Source organism: Ursus americanus, chromosome 18 (assembly GCF_024610735.1).
Source record: "Ursus americanus isolate L20-20 chromosome 18, mUrsAme1.1.p, whole genome shotgun sequence".
Lineage (NCBI taxonomy): Eukaryota > Metazoa > Chordata > Mammalia > Carnivora > Ursidae > Ursus > Ursus americanus.
Genome location: NC_142144.1, coordinates 18,753,542 through 18,772,271, shown reverse-complemented (window position 1 = coordinate 18,772,271; position 18,730 = coordinate 18,753,542).

The following is an 18,730-nucleotide window of genomic DNA, read 5'->3' as shown; positions in this document are numbered from 1 at the left end:
CGCAGCTGGGAATACCGAAGTTCTGGAAAGGGAAGGCACTTGCCTTTGATCATCCAGGGATTAAGACAGAGGAGCCAGGAGGATGGGCTAGTTCCTCTCAATCACTATGTGGGGTTCTTGCTTCTACTATACACCCACCTGTGAAAGGAGAGTGCATACCTAGCCTGAGTTGACCAGTTGTCTAAGCAAAGAGCATGAGGTCATAGAGGTGACTGTCCATGAGGAAAGGACGTTGACTTTTCCTCTCTGATTAGTTCCAAGTTGGTGGAGCACAAGCGATAGGCCTTGTCCACGGTTGGGTGTGTATGGGGGTCACACTTATTAAGCATTTCCTCGGTGCCAGTCACGATTCTAAGGGAGTTAAATGTATCAGTGAAGTTTTTCAATCCTGAGATAATCTTTTGACGTAGTAATTTTATTATTCCCACTTGACAGATAAGGACCATAGGATGGCGACTCAGGTCGGCCGGCTCCGGAGTGTCATAACCATTGCACTACACCGCACGTCCTGCTGTATTGTGCACGTACACGGATACCCACACCCAGTGTGCCCAGGAAGAGGCCATCCTTTCCAGTTAAGGGTTGGGAAAGCTTCCTGGAGAAAGAGGTGGTGTTGGAACTAGGCCTTGAAGTTTATGGAGGGTGACATCAGAGAAGAGTAGAGGACCCTGCAAAAAGATGGGTAACAGAAATAGGAAAGCTTAGGGATGTCCTGTGGCATGTGGTGGAAACCAGTCCCACTCGCACCTCCATTCAGTTGCTGCTTCTGCTTACTTCACAGCCTGAGCCTTGTGGTCTACTTGGAAAGGTGTTTCATGACCTGGTCCCTTGCCCACGTCACCCCTCCCCAGTGTCCAGCCGCATCTCTTATGACTTTCCCAAGCTGCAGTTCTCCCAAAAGCATTATGGATTAGCTACACTGTTGCACATGCTGTTTCCTCCACTGTGACACCTTCCAGTCTTTCCCCTTCATATTGCCATGCTCTCCTATTTTAAAACTTTGTATTAAAACCTTCCCTTTGTCACCTGCCTCCAAGATTGGGTGAGATGCTCATCATCTTTGTTTTTATAGCTTCCTATTCTTCCCCTATCACCAAATATTTCATACTAGACTGTGACTGACTACTTTTCTATCACCCCCATTAAATCATCAGATGTAGGAGGGCAGGTGCTAAGTCCCATCCCTTCCCTATGGTGTAGCTCCCAATGTAATGATGGTCTTAACAGACATCTGTTGAAATAAGCATCTAACATATTTCCAAAGAATCCAGCAAAGGATGATTTTTATGTCCCTTGGTTACCCATTCTTGGTTTAACAAACATAGTGAGAAACTTTTCTTTAAGACTAACCTAAATCTTTGCCATTGTAACTTTTAAACACACAATCACACTTAATATCTGATTATCTTGAAGGAATTGACAAATGTGTTCTTATTCTTGTATTTCTTTTTTAGAACGTTGGTATGCTTAATCAAACCAGGGTCTTAGAAGTGTTAGCTGTATGGGTTCACATGAAGAAGTATGTATCATCAGCCACAATAAAAGAAGGCCTCAAACAATGGGGAACATGAAAGACACCAGACTAGGGATCTGGAGATCTGGGATTTAGTCCCTCAATTGTGTGATCTTGAGAACTCCAGCAGACCCTCCTCATTTTACAAAACCTGGTAACTAAGCTTGTTATACTTCTGTTTCGAGTAAGGGTCAATGGATCCCGAGTCTGTGCCCGGGGAATGTCCTATGAGAAGAGAGTAAGAGCTTTAGGGCGTGGCCCTATGAGCATCTATTTGAAATAGTGGTAGATTCACGTGTAGTTGTAAGAAACAGAACAGAAAGATCCTGTATACCTTTACTCAGTTTTCCCCAAAGGCAACGCTTTGCATAACAAGAGCATAACATCACAACCAGGAAACTGACATTGACATTGATACCCTGATTCTACCAGTTTTATATGCACTCATCTGTGTCTATGTATTTAGTTCTGCACCATGTGTCACATGTGTAGATGTGTGTGACAGTCACCACAGTCAAGACACAGAAAGCTTCATCTCAGGGGTCCGTCCTGCTATAGTTCATAACCACTGCTCCCGCCCTCCTGTCCCTCCTCCCTTAACCTTTGGCATCCACCAGTCTGCCTTCCACTTCAATAATCATGTTATTTCACACATGTTATATAAATAGAATCATGTAGTCTGTATCCTTTTGTTATTGACTTTTTTCCCCACTCAGCATAATTTGCTTGAGGTCCGTCCAAATTATTGCATGATCAATAGCTCATTTCTTTTGATTGCCGAGTGGTATTCCGTGGTATGAATATAGTACAGTTTGTGTAACTGGTCACCCATTAAAGGACTCTGGGGTTGTTTCCAAGATTGACTTACTATGAATAAAGCTGCTATGAATATTAGTGCACAGGTTTTTGTGTGAATGCGCCTTCATTTCATTTCTAGTGTAAATGCCCAGAGCGAAATTGCTCGGTCATTACGGTAGGCACCTGCTTAGTTTTGTAGGGAACTGCCATACTCTCTTTTCTAGAGTGGTGGTATCATTTTACTTCCCACTAGCAATGTGTGAAAAAGCCAACATCCTCTCTGCATCTTCCCTCCAGCATTTGGGGTTATCACTCTTTCTCGTTTTCGCCCTTCTGGTTGGTGTATGGTGACATCTCACTGCGGTTTTACTTTGCATTTCCCTAATGGCTAACAATGTCAAACTTCTTTTTGTGCACTTTTTTGCCATCTGTAAACTCTTTGGTGATACGGACATCTATTTTGGCAGCTAAAAGTTACTTCTCACTTCCTTCTTGCTTCTCTGTGGATTCCAAAGCAGAAGGTAAATAGCTTACAGATAAAGGATGAGTTATTGTGCTTGAGTGCCAACTCTGTGCAGGGTACCGTTCTAGGTACTGGTTTCTAGGTACTTTCCGGCAGTGACAAGAGCAGACAGCAATCCATATTGTTATGATTATATTCTAGTGGATTGAGAGGGCCAGTAAATACAGTAAGTTAAGTGTGCAGGGAGATAGGCATTACTTTAGTTACATTTTAACATAGGGTGGTCAGAAAAGCCCACCTTTGCTAAGAGGAGATGCTTGAATGGAGACCCCAGGTGAGGGAAGCCTTGGGTGTCTGGGGAGCAGATTGCTCCTGGCTTTGAAGCGGCTGTGTTCCAGGAGCATCGGGATGGCCGGGAAGGCTGGAGCAATGAGGAGGGAGGAGGCCGGGAGCAATGAGGGCAGAGCAGTATCGGAGGAGGCTGGCCTGCAGGGCTTCTGGGCATGGGTAGGACTTGGCTTCTCATTCGGTGTGGTGGGGAGGCTCTGGCACATGTAGGGCAGAGGAGTGGCAGGTTCTGATTTCGCTTCATAAGGCTCATCCAGGCTGCTATGTTGAGAGTAGCCCGAAGGAAGGGTGGAATCAGGGAGACCGGTTTGGAAACAACTGCAATCATCCAGGTGAGGCAAGATGGTGGACTGGACAAGGCGGTGATGGTGAGGGTGACGAGAAATGGTGGGTTCCAGATATATTTTGAAATAGAACAGACATAATTTTTTTTTTTTTAAGATTTTGTTTATTTATTTGACAGAGAGACAGCACAAGCAGGGGGAGCAGCAGACAGAGGGAGAAGCAGGCCCTCCTGCTGAGCAGGGAGCCCAAGGCGGGGCCCGATTCCAGGACCCAGGATCATGACCTGAGCTGAAGGCAGACGCTTAATTGACTGAGCCACCCAAGTGCCCCAAGCAGACATAATTTCTTATCCAGCTGGATGTAAGGTGAGAGGGAAAGAGAAGAGAAAATTCTGGGTTCCAGGTTCTTGATTGGAGCGTCGGAAAGATGGAGATGCCATTAGTGAACACAGCAAAGGAAGCTTCTGGGCTCAGATCAAGATGGTGACTTTAGGACCACCAAGCACAGGTGTCATGACAAGGAGGGAGTGGATGATGAATCTGGGGCCTAGACAGAGGCTTGGGTGCAAAATTAATCTGAGAATCTCGCGTGGCACAGCACCTAGCGCATAGGGCTCTCGGGTGGGCATTCCTCTCTATTACAGGTCCTTAATTTCTTAATCCAAAATCTTTGGTGTCAGGTTTTGGAAAAGCATGAAGCTGAGCTATATGTTATCACCATTATCTGACCCTTTTGATCTATAATAATAATAATTTCATATGGTTCACCTTGCTAATCCCCTCCATAAGCCTTATATTACATAATACTCTTAGTGGGGTTTGAAACGGTGTCCTGTAATCAAACACAGAAATATTTCTGCAGCCCAACACACTCATGCTAAGTGGAGTAGGTAAGGACCACACACACACACACACACACACACACACACACACACACACACACACTTACACGCATGCCCGCACCCTTTCAACTTAGCTTTTGCTGCCAAGTGTGTTATAACAGCTTTCAGATTTTTAAGACTTTTTGGATTTTGGAATGTGTGGCATCCAGAGAGTTGAAACAGGCTGATGAGTGGAAAGCACTGAGAAGCATGTTTCAGCTCAGTTTTAAGACTCTGTCAATGTAGGCAATGACTAGTCATGTGGGATATTTTAGAGGTAATTCAATTACTGGAGAGGTTATTAGAGTTGATTTCTTTTACAACTCTTGATCTCACTAAGACAGAAATGGCTCTAAATCATTTCTATCTTTAGGCCTCATTCTCCCCATCTGTAAAATGGGACCAAGGGGCTGAGCTTTGTGATTGCTGAGGATACTGCTGGCATTAATGTTTTCAGGGTCTTCGTGCTTCTCTGTACCCTGGCTGCTCCTCCCACCTATCTCCATATATCTTTGTTTGCTGAGTAACCCCCTTTCCAGACTGTGCCGTGTGGCAATTTTCCCAGGATATGCAATGAATAATTAGCAAGGGCAGCTGGAGGGGGAGGCAGACGTTTTCCCTGTTGCTTCCCAAATTGGGAAAAAAAGGTTATTTTTTTCAGTAATGACTTCTGGACATCCAAGCGTGTTTTGACTTATGCAACATTCACATGCTTGCTGCAAGAGTGCGAATCTAGGCCACAATTCCACCTTCCTGGAATGGTGTAGATGGTGGCAGGGCCTCCCCTGTCTGGTTCTTTTGACAGATGAACTATTGATGAAAGACTTTTCAATGACTGGCCCACAGCCTTCTAAGGGACAAGCTAAAAAAATGCAACCATTTTGAATGGAAACCTTTCTAAAATATAATTCACAACTTTAAAACAACTCCCCCCCCCCCGGTTATGAAAGGAACATATTTTGACTTTAGGAATCAAAAAAAAAAAGGGGGGGGGCGGGAGGAAAACAATTACCCACAGTCCCTAAACTGGGGATTGGCAGACTTCTTCTGCCAAAGGGTCGGATGGTCAGTATTTCAGAATTTGTGAACCGAGGGGCAAGATTGATGGTATCATATGGGTGTTTATACAACCATTTGCAGACAGGAAACTGTTCTTAGTGTGAAGAACGTACAAAAGCAGGACTGGCTGGATTTCACCCGCGGGCAGTAGTTTTCTGACCTCTGGTCTGAACCATCTAGAAACTGGTATTGACCTTTCACAGTATTTCTCTCCAATTTAATTATTCTATGCTTTTCTTTCTTGTTTTCAAACGAGGGATCACCTTGTATATCCCATTTCGATTTCTGCGCATCTCACTGAATAGTAACATTCCAGGAATAAAGTTGTTCAGTGCTGTGTAGACCTTCTCTCAAACGGAAGTACGACAGTTCATTTTAACAACTCCCACTTAAAGTGCATTTGGATTGTTTCTTATCAATTTAGAAATAAAACATAGCTCTTTTGTTGTTGTTGTTGTATTGTGGGTCTTGAATGGGATCCCAGGAGGGACATCTCTAGGACAGAGGCTATGAACACGTTTGAGGGCCTGCCTATGTAGAGGTGGGACCACCCATCACCTCATCTCTGCCAGGATTGGGTATTTTCCCAAAACAACAACATTTACATTACTGAGTGGGGTATGAAAGCAGATTTCACTGTGTCTGGATAATTCTGGTTTCCACCATGAACATCGCTAAGTCTGAGCCTGGGTCCTTGGCCGCCACTGAATCCCAAACAGCAGTTGCTCTTACTCTGAGTGCGCCCTCAAATCAGGCTTCTAGAATCTTCTCTTCTTTTCCTTTTTCCCTAGTTGCTCTCTTTCTCTCTGCTTTGCTTAGGATCTAGCTGCCCTTTAGAGTCACCAAGATTCTCACACCCGTTAGAGCCGATTCGTCCCCTCCTACGCACATACCCAAGAGGAACTCTTGCACGCGTTCAACAGGAGGCGCCTATGAGGACCTTTGTTACAGCAGTCGCCGTGGTAGCAAAAACCTGGATGCACACCTGGTGCCTTCCACCAGGAAAGGTGGTGACTACGGCATCGTGCTCTACAGCCGTCCCGGTGATGGAGAAATGCAACACGCCTCAATAGGGATGAGTCTTAGCAAAATGATATAACGCAGAAAAGTAAGTTCCCAAAGATTATATACAGCAAAGGTTATAACAAGCTAAAAATAAGGCATGCACGTGAATGTGTACCCACGCACGCACACATACATACAGATACGACAAATGAAAACGTAAGCCTTGATAAACACAGGACTCAGGATGGTGGATACTCTGAGCTGGGGAGTTTAGTGGAGGTGGTGAGGGGTTTCAAGGGGTGTCATATGATATCCCTCAACCTTCTGGTTTACTTTTTTTTTTTAATATTTTATTTATTTATTTATTTATTTATTTATTTATTTATTTATTTATTTATTTGAGAGAGCGAGCATGAGCACAAGTAGGGGGAAGCAGAGGGAGAAGCTGGCTCCCCACTGAGTACAGAGCCTGATGCAGGACTCCACCCCAGGACCCCAGGACCCCAGGATCATGACCTGAGCCGAAGACAGATGCTCAACCGACTGAGCCACCCCGACACCCCAACATCCTGGCTTTCATTTTATGTTGTGGGTTGGTAGGTCTTTATAATGTTATAACTAGTTAACTGGTTAAATAAAAAGCAGGCCAAGCACGGACCATGATGACAGTGGGCCATGATCCAGGGATGATGACGGTCCCAGTTCTGTCCTTCTGAGATCCAAAACCAGACAAGAAATAAGAGTCAGTGAGTGCTGTGTGTGGTCCTGATAAGACTTTCCAACAAACCACGTGGATGAGTATTAGTACATAGATTCCAGGGTGTCTGTTTTGTCTGTTTCACAGAGGAAAGTCTTCATTTATTTATTATTTTTTTAATGTTCCTGATTCTTGGTCCAGGCAACTGGTGTTGCCAGATAAATAAGGTCTTGAACCAGACCCCACTGTTAGAGCTCATAAGCACTTCCTTAAAAGGGCCTGAAGTTACGATGGTGTACTTTTTGATTATTTGGTTAGGGTAAGAAAGTAGGGGGAGCCCTGTCTCTGGAGAGATAGGCACACTCCAGCTGGGAGCTGAGTGCTCAGGTGGACAGAGGGTTGGCTTTAAAGGTCCAGGAGTGAAGCAAGGGGCTGCGGAGGCAGAAAGGTGTACCAGGTAGAGTGCTTACAGGTTTGGAGCAAGCAAAATGGAACCCGAGAAGTCTCGGCCGGGCCAAGCCACCACACTGTTTCTTGCGCTTCTTCTCCCTTTTCTGATTTTCACGTTGTTACTCAGTTTTGAGAATGCTGCTAGGTTATGAGGCCTGGCTGTGAGCATGGGCATTCCCTCACTCTCCAGGTACTTACTCTGTGGCCCAAACTGAACCGGAAACTGAAGATACAGACGTGACCCAGATCTGAGATAGAAGACCCCCTATTCTTTTGTCCATGGTTGTAGCCTTACCTCTCAACATGGCCAGTACTGGCTCTTAGTGCTCGATTGAGTCAACTAAAGGGGCAGAAGGCTAAGCTATGAAGTGGCATTCCCACTGACAGCCCCAGGCCAAGGGAGAGCTCCCTCCTCTCCGTGTGTCCAGTCCATACCTCAATTACTGAAGTCTTATCACATTGCATTGTCATGATTTATTTACACAGCTCTCCCGCCCACTAGCCGGGAAACATCACAAGAGTGGGCACTATGTCTTTTTCATTGTCAAGTCTCCCCAATTTAGGGCATAGAGTGGATGCTAAATGAAGTTTGGGGGAACACTGTGCACTCATCACACCTTGTTGTTGGTGCCCAGGGAGTGGGTCTCAAGGTGGAGACAGATGATCATGGTTAAGGGGGGTCCAGGGGAGCTCAGAGAAGAGGGAGTGCTGACCTTTTGGGGTCTGAGTGGGTGTCATGGATGGAGAAGGGAGGATGGAGAGTGGGGAGGGGTGGGTGGTGGCGGGATGGGGATATTCAAAGTAAATAAAGACCAACGACGTGCCTTCTGACTCATCAGAGCAGACTGGTGGCAAGTAGTCAGTATCGTTGTCCCTTTGCCTACTAGCTGCAGGTCAGCCTGGAAGATGGGGGGGGGGCTGGGGTTTGGGTGAAGAGATAGAATGGGAATAAATGTTACATGGTCACCGTCTTTATCGCAGGTGCACAGCAGGAGCTTTCTGTACGTGGTCTTATTTGATTCTCACGCAACCATGCCAGGTAGACATTCTAACTCAGTGTCTAAGAGTAGGAAACAGCCAACAGAGGGGTGATACAACATGCTCAGAATTACCCAAAAAAAGAGTGGTAGACTGAGAGCTGAAGTTGAACCCAGAATTCCACAGTCCTGGGCCTGTGCTCTGTTTTCTCTGCCCTCTTGTCACAGTGCCACCCAGAGAGGGTGTGGCCAGTGGAGGTCAGGGCAAGAGCCAAGGCGTGAGGCGGGAGCCGTCAAAGGCACCCAGGGGACTTCATGGGGGAGGTGCAGGAATGATGGCGAGGCAGAGGGCTGGGCAGCTCCCCAGGCCAGGGTGGGTGTCCCTGGCCTGGGACATTCTATTCGGAGTCTTTAAACCTCCACCCTTTGCACCCAATAAAGTTCACAGTGGCCACACCCTTGTCATGACCTTTCTGGGGAATGTTTCTGGAGGGGGACAGAGGGCTCAGGCGGGGAAGGAGGGCAAGGCACTGTCCTGGAACCAGGGCCGGATTTTGGAACCAGATTTTAAAATTTACAAGGGAGAGGTTGAGCACAAGCTTTCCGCTGGAGACTCTGAGGCTGGAGATGAATAATGCCTGGTTAGGGGAGGAGCCCCACTCTAGAGATGAGAAGGAAGTTGTAATAAAGAATCAGAGACTAAAGATGTGGCCGAGCAACTAGATGGTTTGAGGGTTTGAGTACCGGCTATGGTGAGTACTGGTTTCATGGGGGCCATTTTTCATCCAAAACATCAGAGTGTATATTGATGGAGGAAAGGCACACAGAGGAGGGAAAGAGGGGAGGCTGGGAAAGAAGAAGAGATGCATAGACACAGAGAGACAGAGATGGAAGCAGAAATACACAAACGTAAAGGAGAAAGAGACACAGAGAGATAACACGCTGGAGATCTAGGGGCTCATGGAAACCAGGGCAGTGAGAGAAAGAGTCAGAGAGATAGAGAGATAGCGACAGACAAAGAGAGGAAGGGGGACAGTGACACAAACACCCAATGGGTGGCTGCATCTGATGGAGAAAGTACATGTGGGTTCCCTGAGAAGGACTGCAGCAGGGCCCTTTGGGCCTCCCTGGGAGGATGTGTTCCTTGGCTTAGCTGATGGACTGGCTGGTGCTAGGTTTCTGTGTTTTCCTGACTGGCAGGTGGAAACTCCAGGGTAAAAAGTCACCTGCGATATAGACTTTCCCTATAATCACGGCACCTCAGCCATCCCATCCTCCCCTCCCAGCCACCTGCTTGCACCTCCACAGTTACATTCAATGACCAATGGCTCAATAGTGACCCCCAGAACATTCTGCCTCGGCTGGGCTACCTCCCTGTGATTTCCAGTTAGGGAGCAGCACACGAGCAAATCTAGTGCTGCTTTTCCACTGAGCTCTTCCGGTGCTTGATGGCAATGACCGTGTTCCCTCTGGGTTCTCTCTTCTTCAGGGTCACCTGCAGCTCCTTCGCTGGTATTAGTAAGTTACTACTACAGTAACAGATGATCCCAGGATCTCAGAGACTCTCAGGAACCAAAGTTGAGTTCTTGTGTTAAAGAAAAAATAGTATTCTAACTGTTAAAGAGGTAATTATTCAGGACACTTGCTAAAGAACGGTAGACTTTATTGAAAGGGAGCCGTCCCGGTGGACGTAGGGACCGCTTCAGTGGGGCCTTGCAGACATTGCACGTGGCTCTGAGGACAGCCTGGGCAAGTGGGCAATCTATATAGCTAAGGAGTAGGGTGGAGATCAGTGGATGGAAAATCACTGAGAAGAAATATCAGGAATGAGGGGGATTTTGGCTAGACTGACCCAACAGGATTCTTACTGAAGGCAGGCCAGGGTGAGCACACGTGGCCTGGGAGATGATACAGGATAAGAGCCTGACTGAATATAAAAAGTGATCAGAGGCAGAGGAAGGAGGATTCTGGCTAGACTGACTTGGCAGGTTTCTTGCTAAGATGGGATAGTGCAGAGACAAACCCCAAAGCTCAAAAGTCAGAGCCTAGTTGAGAAGAGAGTTCACAGAAACCCTGAGTAGATTTTGGCCAAAGAGAGAGACTCTTGCTTCCTTGTCACTTGCTTACTCTGTCTATTCACTGCAGGCTGGGACCACTGCTCTGATTCCCATTCACCCCAGGACCCAGGCCGAGCAAGCAGCCTCTACCTAAAATATGGTTGATCCATGGGTAGTCGAAGAAAGAGGATGTGAGTCTCCATGCGCTGGTCCTGGAAGCTTCTAGCAGAAGTGACACACGTCACTGTCAATCATGTTGCATTGACCAGAGTCTTATGTCCAAGAGGTGGGGATGGGGACTCTGTGCCCAAGAAGGGGCAACAAATATTTGTGGACAATGACACAGTCCACCAGAACTGGTTCTCCCACACTACAGTCTCCAGCTTTCTCACTAAGCTAGTCCTTTATTTGTGGAGGCTCCCAAGTTTATTGATATTCCTTTGGGTATTTGAGAGCCATTACTGGACAAGAAAATTGAGGGAAGTGATGGTCCTGGGGGCACCAGGCGATGGTACCCATGAATGGGTCTACTCCATATTATAGCTACAGTCTGCCAAGGCCACTAACGAGAGAGAGGGAGAGGAAACACACTTCCAGTTTGATCTTTCTACCAGGGTTTGCTGGGTCTTGGGATACCCCTGATGCGGTTTTAAAAATCTTATCTTTGATTGCTTGGGATCTAGAAGCAATCGGCTTGTCTGCGGCTCCGAAACAAAACAGGGAAGCCTATCGTCACCGGACTTTGACTAAGTGAGAAATCCGCCTTTATGGTGTTGCTCTACTGAAATTTTAGGTTGTGTCTGTTTTGACAGCTACTGTTCATTATTTTGATGCAGAGATTGGGACAAGGAGTGAAGGGCTCCAAAACAGAAGCATCAAATATATGATGTTGGCTGGAGGATCAGGCGACAGGTAATGGGAAATTGAACTTGACACTGAAAGATGAGGGCCAGGGCATGCCGTGGCAAAGGTATTTGCACGGTTGCTGCCTGGGACAGCTGGAACGGCAGACTCTGTCCTCCTGGAACTCACCATCCCACCGGGAAGGGGTAGGAAAACCGGAGATAGGAGAGTTGTAGGTAGCATGGCTGCATTTGGTGGGGTATTACAGGTGTGAGATGGGCTCAGGGACTTGTTAGGTGGATTGTAAACAGAAGTTAAGTAGAATAGAGAGAGTCCATAAATGTGAGGCCTTGAATTTGAGATAGCGTAACTGCTTTAGACACTACACAATAAGGGATGGGATTCACGAAAGCTTTAAGTGGCAAAAGCCTAGTAGAGTTTCTCAGTTGGAAAAATGACTCAGAGCACAGATCAGATGAAAAGAGCAGCCCCTTCATTGATTTTTTCCAAATAGATTTCTGGTAGCTGCCATTAGCTTAAGAGAACGAGAAGCAAGGAAGTGAAAAATCAAAGAAAAGGACAGAATTAAGAACTAGATCTTAAAAAGAACTTTGGCCGTAGTCACTGCAAATAGATTAGAAATCTCTTCTGCTATTGAGTGAAACAATGCGAAAGACGCCGTAGGAAATCTTTGAGGCTCAAAACAACCCTTGGGATGTCAACCTTCCAGGAATAGAAAGTAGACGAAGGAAACTATGCCCAAGGGGGCGTACTACCAAATAGCCACTTCATAGGAGTCTAAGGAAGGTCATGGCTTCCAGAGGGTGGACCGAGAGCTCATGAGAACAATGGACAAGCATGAGCTGCCCTGAGAAGAGATTCACAGTCCCTCACTCAGAGCAGGAGCCTTCCAAAATTCTGCCTGGCAGGATTGTATGTTCCCCCTTCTTTCTAAGCAGGTATGTTGATTATGGCTGCCCTGTCTGTGTCTCGGATGTGCGGGGCGGCGGGGGGGGGGGGTGTTGGCAGGTAGGGGCTGCTGGAAGAGAGGGATATATAATTTGTCCTTTTAGATCATAGGTCGGGGATGGTGATTCTCAACTGCAGGACATTTGGCCAGAGCTGGAGGTGGTTTTGGTTGTCACAACTGGGGGCGGTGGTGTTACTGGCACCTCATGGGTCCCAGGCATGCCGGTAAACATCCTACGAAGCACAGGACAGTTCGCTGCAACAAAGGATTGCCCACTCTCAGACGTCAGTATGACCAAGGTCGAGAAACTCTGGTCTAAGGAATGAAAGGTGGAACATCCTGACCTAATAGTAAGATTACAGGACAGCACCTGGAAATCAGAGAGCCCGACACTGAGTTGGTGCTCATTCCTTCACTCGACACTTAGCTGAGCACCTGCAAAGGGAAGGGGGTGGCTGGGAGTGGTGGCGGAGGAATGGGGATCTGTCAGTAAGTCATAATAGTTGCTGCAACAGACAGCCCCCCCGAATCTCAGAGTCTTAAACAATAAAGGTTTATTTTTCGTCACGTCAGGAAAAATCTGTTTTTCTCCTGCACAACAAATCTTATTTTTCTCTTACGAGCGTTGTGAGCCTGGTCATGGACTGGTGTTCATCATTGGCTTGGTGACCAGGAAGCGCATTATAAGGACTGTTCATTGCTGCTTACTAACTTCCCAGGCTCATCTTCCTGTCTAACTCTCATTTGCCCGTTACTCTGGTCCCTTCCTCCCCATCCCGCCCCAGTATTGTTGTACTTTTGATTGTTGCCTCAAAATATCTTTGGGAATGAAGGGAGCTATGGAATAATGAATGAATCAATGTCATTCTCCCCGAGAGGGGGCTGCTGCAAAAGGGATATTGGGGAACCAGTTAAGTGTCCCTTCTCTTCTTTAAAAAAGAAAGTGGATCTTTAGGTCCTGGCTTGAAAATTTGCAGAATTGAAACTGATGTTTGGGCTTGGAATCTGCAAATAGCTTTTCTTTTTCATTCTGCAGTTTTACTTACCCCTTTTAAGTCGCTATTTTAACAACCCAGAGTCTCATTTGCTCTAGCTGGCAGAGGGAGGAGATAAGAAAATCTATTCCCCAAGATCTTTTGGGGAATCACTTCATGCAAATATCTTTGTCTCAGAAGGAAACTGCCCAGAGGTTAGGCTTCTGCCCACCCTAGAGAAGGCAACTTTCAGAGTTGGTGTTTTTCCTTTTGCTTTTCTGTTTCCAAATATGAAACACACAGGAGTCAGGAGACCAGCCACAACCTTTGCTATGTGATCTCAGGATCTTCACACCCCCTCCCCGATCTTCGGAAAAACAAAGTGGGCTGATCACCCACCCAGATCACTGGTTCTTGTCTGTGTATCAAAAGAGGGGGCTATTCCAGTGAAATGTGCTTTCTGGTGATTCCGGCTGAGTGGGATTTTAGTGACACTCAAATCATGTATTTGGAAGAAGCTCACTCAGCTTCCCATAAATGTGGAGGGGATGGCGGGTTTGAGGGCCCAGGCCAGGCCCTTGCTGGTGACAATCTTGAGAGATGGGTCAGTGTGGACCCGGGAGCACCACCACTATCCCTCGGTTGTGTAACCATGCGTGAACCATGTTCCCTCCTTAGGCCTTGGTGTCCCCGTCAGCCCCAGTGGGATGACAACAATAGGACCACGTGTTGTGCAGAGTCAATGACACAAGGCTCATAAAGTCCTGGCCACATTGTGCAACAGATATTCCTGATCCCTCCCTTTGATTGGGCCACTCGCTGCTGGATGGGGTTGCGGCCACCATGGTGACTGAGCCAGGACACCCTCAACTGAGGCCCCACTGGACCACCCTTTCTCTTTTTGAAGAGGCTGGAAAGGAATTGCCCCAGACACTGCCCCAAAACAGCGTGGCAGGAAAGGTATGGGGACATTCTTGCAGGGAAGCTTCTACACACAGCCAGCTCTGTCGACAGAGCCCTCTGCCTCTCCATCCAAGCCCTCTCCAGGACATGAGTCCCTTTCCCTTTCTGGTTTCCATTTTTTCTTCTGTGAAATGCACAAGGGAGATTAGATCATTTATAATTGAATGTATTTCATCCCACCCCATTTTAGGTAATTTATATTAGATTAGAGCAGGATTTCTCAACCTTAGCATTATTGACGTGATGGGGAGGTAAGCCTTTGTTGCCCTGTGCATTGCAGAATGTTTAGCAGCAGCCCTGGCCTCTACCCCCTGGATGCCAGGAGTACCTCTCTCCCAAGTTGTGACAACCAAAATGCTTCCAGACATTGCCCGAGGTCCTGGGGGTGGGGAGAGCAAAATTGCCCTCGGTGAGAACCGTTGACCTAAGACGACTTAAGCATAATAAAGATCACATTTATCGAGTACTTTTTAATGCCAGCCACAGTGCTAAGAGATTCCCATATTGGACTCTCTGTGGACCCTCATCCGATAAGGATCCAATGGATATGAATGTCTTCTGCTTTGCAAATGGGGATGCAGAGTTACTAATAAATGATGAAGCTGGGATGTGAACCCTTGTTTTCCCAACATCAGAGCCTCACCACTTTAAAGGTTTCTAAATGCAAGGGGATCTTTTGAAGAGCAAAGGATATGGTTGGTTTAATGAGAACACAGGGCTTGGAAACAAGCAGACCTGTTTGGAAAGTCAACTCCACGGTAATGAACTGGTCACCATGTCCCCCTGAGCATCATTTCTGCATCATTAAATCAAAGGTAATACCAACCTTGCAAGTTGTTGGAGGACAAAATGAGATAGAGAGACGCCTGGCACACCAGGTCCTTCTCCAGCTAAATAACGCCCTGGACGACACTGAAAAATACTGCTGACGTGTCTTTCAGTCCTTCCCCGCAGCCCTGAGTATGGCGTCGTGCTCCCGGGGTGGATGGAAACCTCAGGCCACAGTGTATCACCTCATCCCTGTCCCACACTGTCCTGGGTGTCTGGGGCTTTCTTTTAAGCTCCAGACCAGCAGAGAGAGTGGTTTGTGGGAAAATCTGTAGTCAGTACAACCAGAACTGAAACAGTCACATTGCCCCTAATCTGTTCCGTACTGTGTCCCCTTTCTTAGTGGCCCCAGTCACCCAGGATAGGTCTCTGGTAGTCATTCTTGACTTCTCCCTCCTCACTCCCCATAGCCAAGCGGTAGCCAGGAGCCCGCCGTTACACTTGCCATGCATTGGTTTGTGTATCTCCCTCTCTCTGCCTCGCCCTGGCCCAGTCAACATACTTCTCCCCTGGGTGCCGAAAGATGTTCTTTGCTTCCACTCTTGACCTTCACAATCCGTCCAGACAGCGCGGCTGGAATGATCCTTCTCAGCTGTGCCTCTGACCGGGTCTCTGCCTCCTCCTTCCCAGAAGGAAACCCTGGTTCTTTACTGGCACTGGAACGTTTCTTGTCTGGGCTCCAGCTTCTCTTCATCCTCACCGTGGGTCTCTCTTCCCTTCGATTTCTCAGTTTCGGCCATACTGAACCACTCAGAATTTCTGGAAGGCGCTCACCACGCCCTCCCTTCTCTTAGCCATCTGAACATGTTTTCGCCTGCTCCAGAGCACTGCCGCTTTTGCTTTGGCCTCGGTAACTCCAGCAAGCCTTGGCCTAGAGTTCATTCCCCTCTGGGAACCTTCTCTCATCCCTAACCCTGGTCAAGCACTTTCTGGACCTTCCCCACCAAGGCAATTACTCTGCTGGGCTGTGAGCATCCGTGGACAGGTCTGTTTCCCCCACCAGACGGCGATCTTTTTTTTTAAGGGCAGCAAATGTGCCTTTTTCTGCAACCCCCGTCAGTGCCCAGCATGAACCTTGTTGTACTAGGTGTTTGTAGCACCAATGAATGATATGCTGTGTTGCCTCAATCAGAGAGAAGGTGTGAGAAAGCGTGAAGACACCAAGGCAGTGACATAGAGAAACTGACATGAATAGATCACGGCCAGTCCTGAAACTGGCTTGGCCCCTCTTTCCATCTTGAATCTCCAGGAATTCAACAGGAAGATTATCTGATTTGGTAGAAATGTGGCTCAGGGTGACTTTATCTTTGACATTAAGGTAGAGAAGAGACCATTTTTGCCCTTGACAAGGAGCCTATATTGTTGTTTGTGATGTTAAAGTCTGACGAAGAGAGTCAAAGAACCAGGAGCTGCAGGACCTGCACTGTCACTTTTAGCCGAGCCGTTAAAGAATTTATTTAAGGAGCTTCCTGATGACGTAACTTGAAAAGCCAGAAGCGCTTTTGGTATGCTAGAGCGGGATTTCTCAGTCATGGAACTGTTGATATTTTGGGCCAGGGACGTCTTTGTGGTGGGGGTTACTCTGCACATTGTGGGGTGTTTAGCAGCGCCCCTGGCCTCTACTCACCTCAGCTGTGAGCAGTGCTCCTCTCACCTCAACTAGGACAACCAAAACGTCTCCAGACATTGTCAGATGCCCCCTATTGGGACAAAGGTGGACAAAAGTGGCCTAGGTGGAAAACCACGGCTTCGGAGGAATCAGAATTGGAGTCTATCTGGCAAAGCCAAAGGAGCACTGGGTGAGGGGTGGGTTTGAAGTTCATCTCCAGCTCTGCAATTGACAAAACTTTTTTTTTTCTAAGTTCTCTGTGAATTCAATTTTAAGATGTTTGACTTTGGGGAATCAACTTGACCTCTCTTCTCATCCAAAGTAATAGAATAATGCAAGCCCAAAATGTTTTGGATACTTCTGAGTTCAGTTTCTGTCTTAAGAGTGGTCCAGGAAATGGGATGGAGATTAATGGCCTGGTATCTGTAGTCAGGCAATGAGATTCAGGCCCCTGCTTGCTCAGGAAGGCCTGTCTCCACAGGCCAACCCAGCTGTCTTCTTAGAGCTTCTCAAGATGCCCCAGGGAGGACCTACCTCATTCAGTCTCCTCTCGTCTGCTCTACAGTAGCTTACACTGTCAGTGCTGGAAAGTGCTTAAGAATATTTATCTGAACCCTTTGTTACAGAGGGGGAAACTGAGGCCTGGAAGAGGGAACAGACTTAGCTAAGACCACCCAGTGAGTTAGACTAAGAGACCTTATTGACCCAAGTTTCTTTCTTTCTTTTTAAAATCTGGGGGTTGCCTGGGTGGCTCAGTTGATTAAGCATCTGATTCTTGGTTTCAGCTCACGTCATGATCTCAGGGTATTGGGATCAAGTCCTGTATCTGTCTCCACGCACAGTGGGGAGTTTGCTTACCTTCTTCCTTCCCCCTGCCCCGCGCCTCGCACCTCTCTCTCTCTAAAAGAAGTGAAATGAAATCTTTATTGAAGTATGATCGACATGTGAAAACCTATACATATTTCATGTATACAGCTCAACGAGTTTGGGGCTGAGAAATCATCACCCCCAACAAGGCCACGGAAATGTCCCAACATTTCATTCCATCACCTTTGTTATTGTAATTATAATCACCACAGTAATAATAATGTTAAGAACACTTAGCATAAGATCTACCCTCTTAGCAAATTTAAGGCATACAGCACCGTGCTGCTAGCTACGGGCACTATGCTGTATAGCACATCTCTAGAACTTACTTATCAGTTTCAGTTCTGACCCACGTCTCTTGATTAGGACTCTGATATTCTATCTCCTGCCCTGAGTTGCCTCACTCTGGGAGACTACCCCCCACATCTGTTCAACCGATGGAGGAAGTCTTTATTATAGGCTTTTCCTGATATTTCTGTTTATTTTGTTGAAAACATATATCTTTGGTTTTCTACTTCCTGCATCCTGCTTTTAGCTTGGTGACAGCTGTCAAATGCAAAAGGAGGTTCATAACACATTAGCAAGAACTAATATGTTCACCTTACCTCTCAAGGGAAACATGGGCTTTTCACTGAGCTCTGCCCCAATGAAATGAAACTAATAGTAGGAATTTGAAGCACTGAGATAGGTTTAGAAAGACTTTTGGAGCAGCTAGATCCCTTTGGGAAATTCCCCATCTTTGGAGGTCATTTAGCCTACCATTGGGCACGGAGTTGCATGCTGGGGTTGCTTCCCCATCATGTGATTTAGAGGAAAGAACCTGAGCTTTGGACATAGGTCCAAACTCCAGCTCCACCACTTCATAGCCCTGCAAATTCACCACCAGGGCAACATCATTTCTGAATGGTCAGTGGGGGCTGGCATCACGTGACGTATGTCATCTCATTAATTCTTTACACAACCGGGGGGGAAAGGGTCTGCAGTGTATATGGGAAAACGGAGTTTCAGCTGAAGACACAGAAAGTTACATTAAATACCAAAGGTTAAAGTAGTGGAGTTAGGAGTTAATCCCAAAGCAATCAGGCTCCAGGTTATGAATGGCTGAAGTGACACTGGGGGGAAAAGAAAAGATTAGGCAAAACAT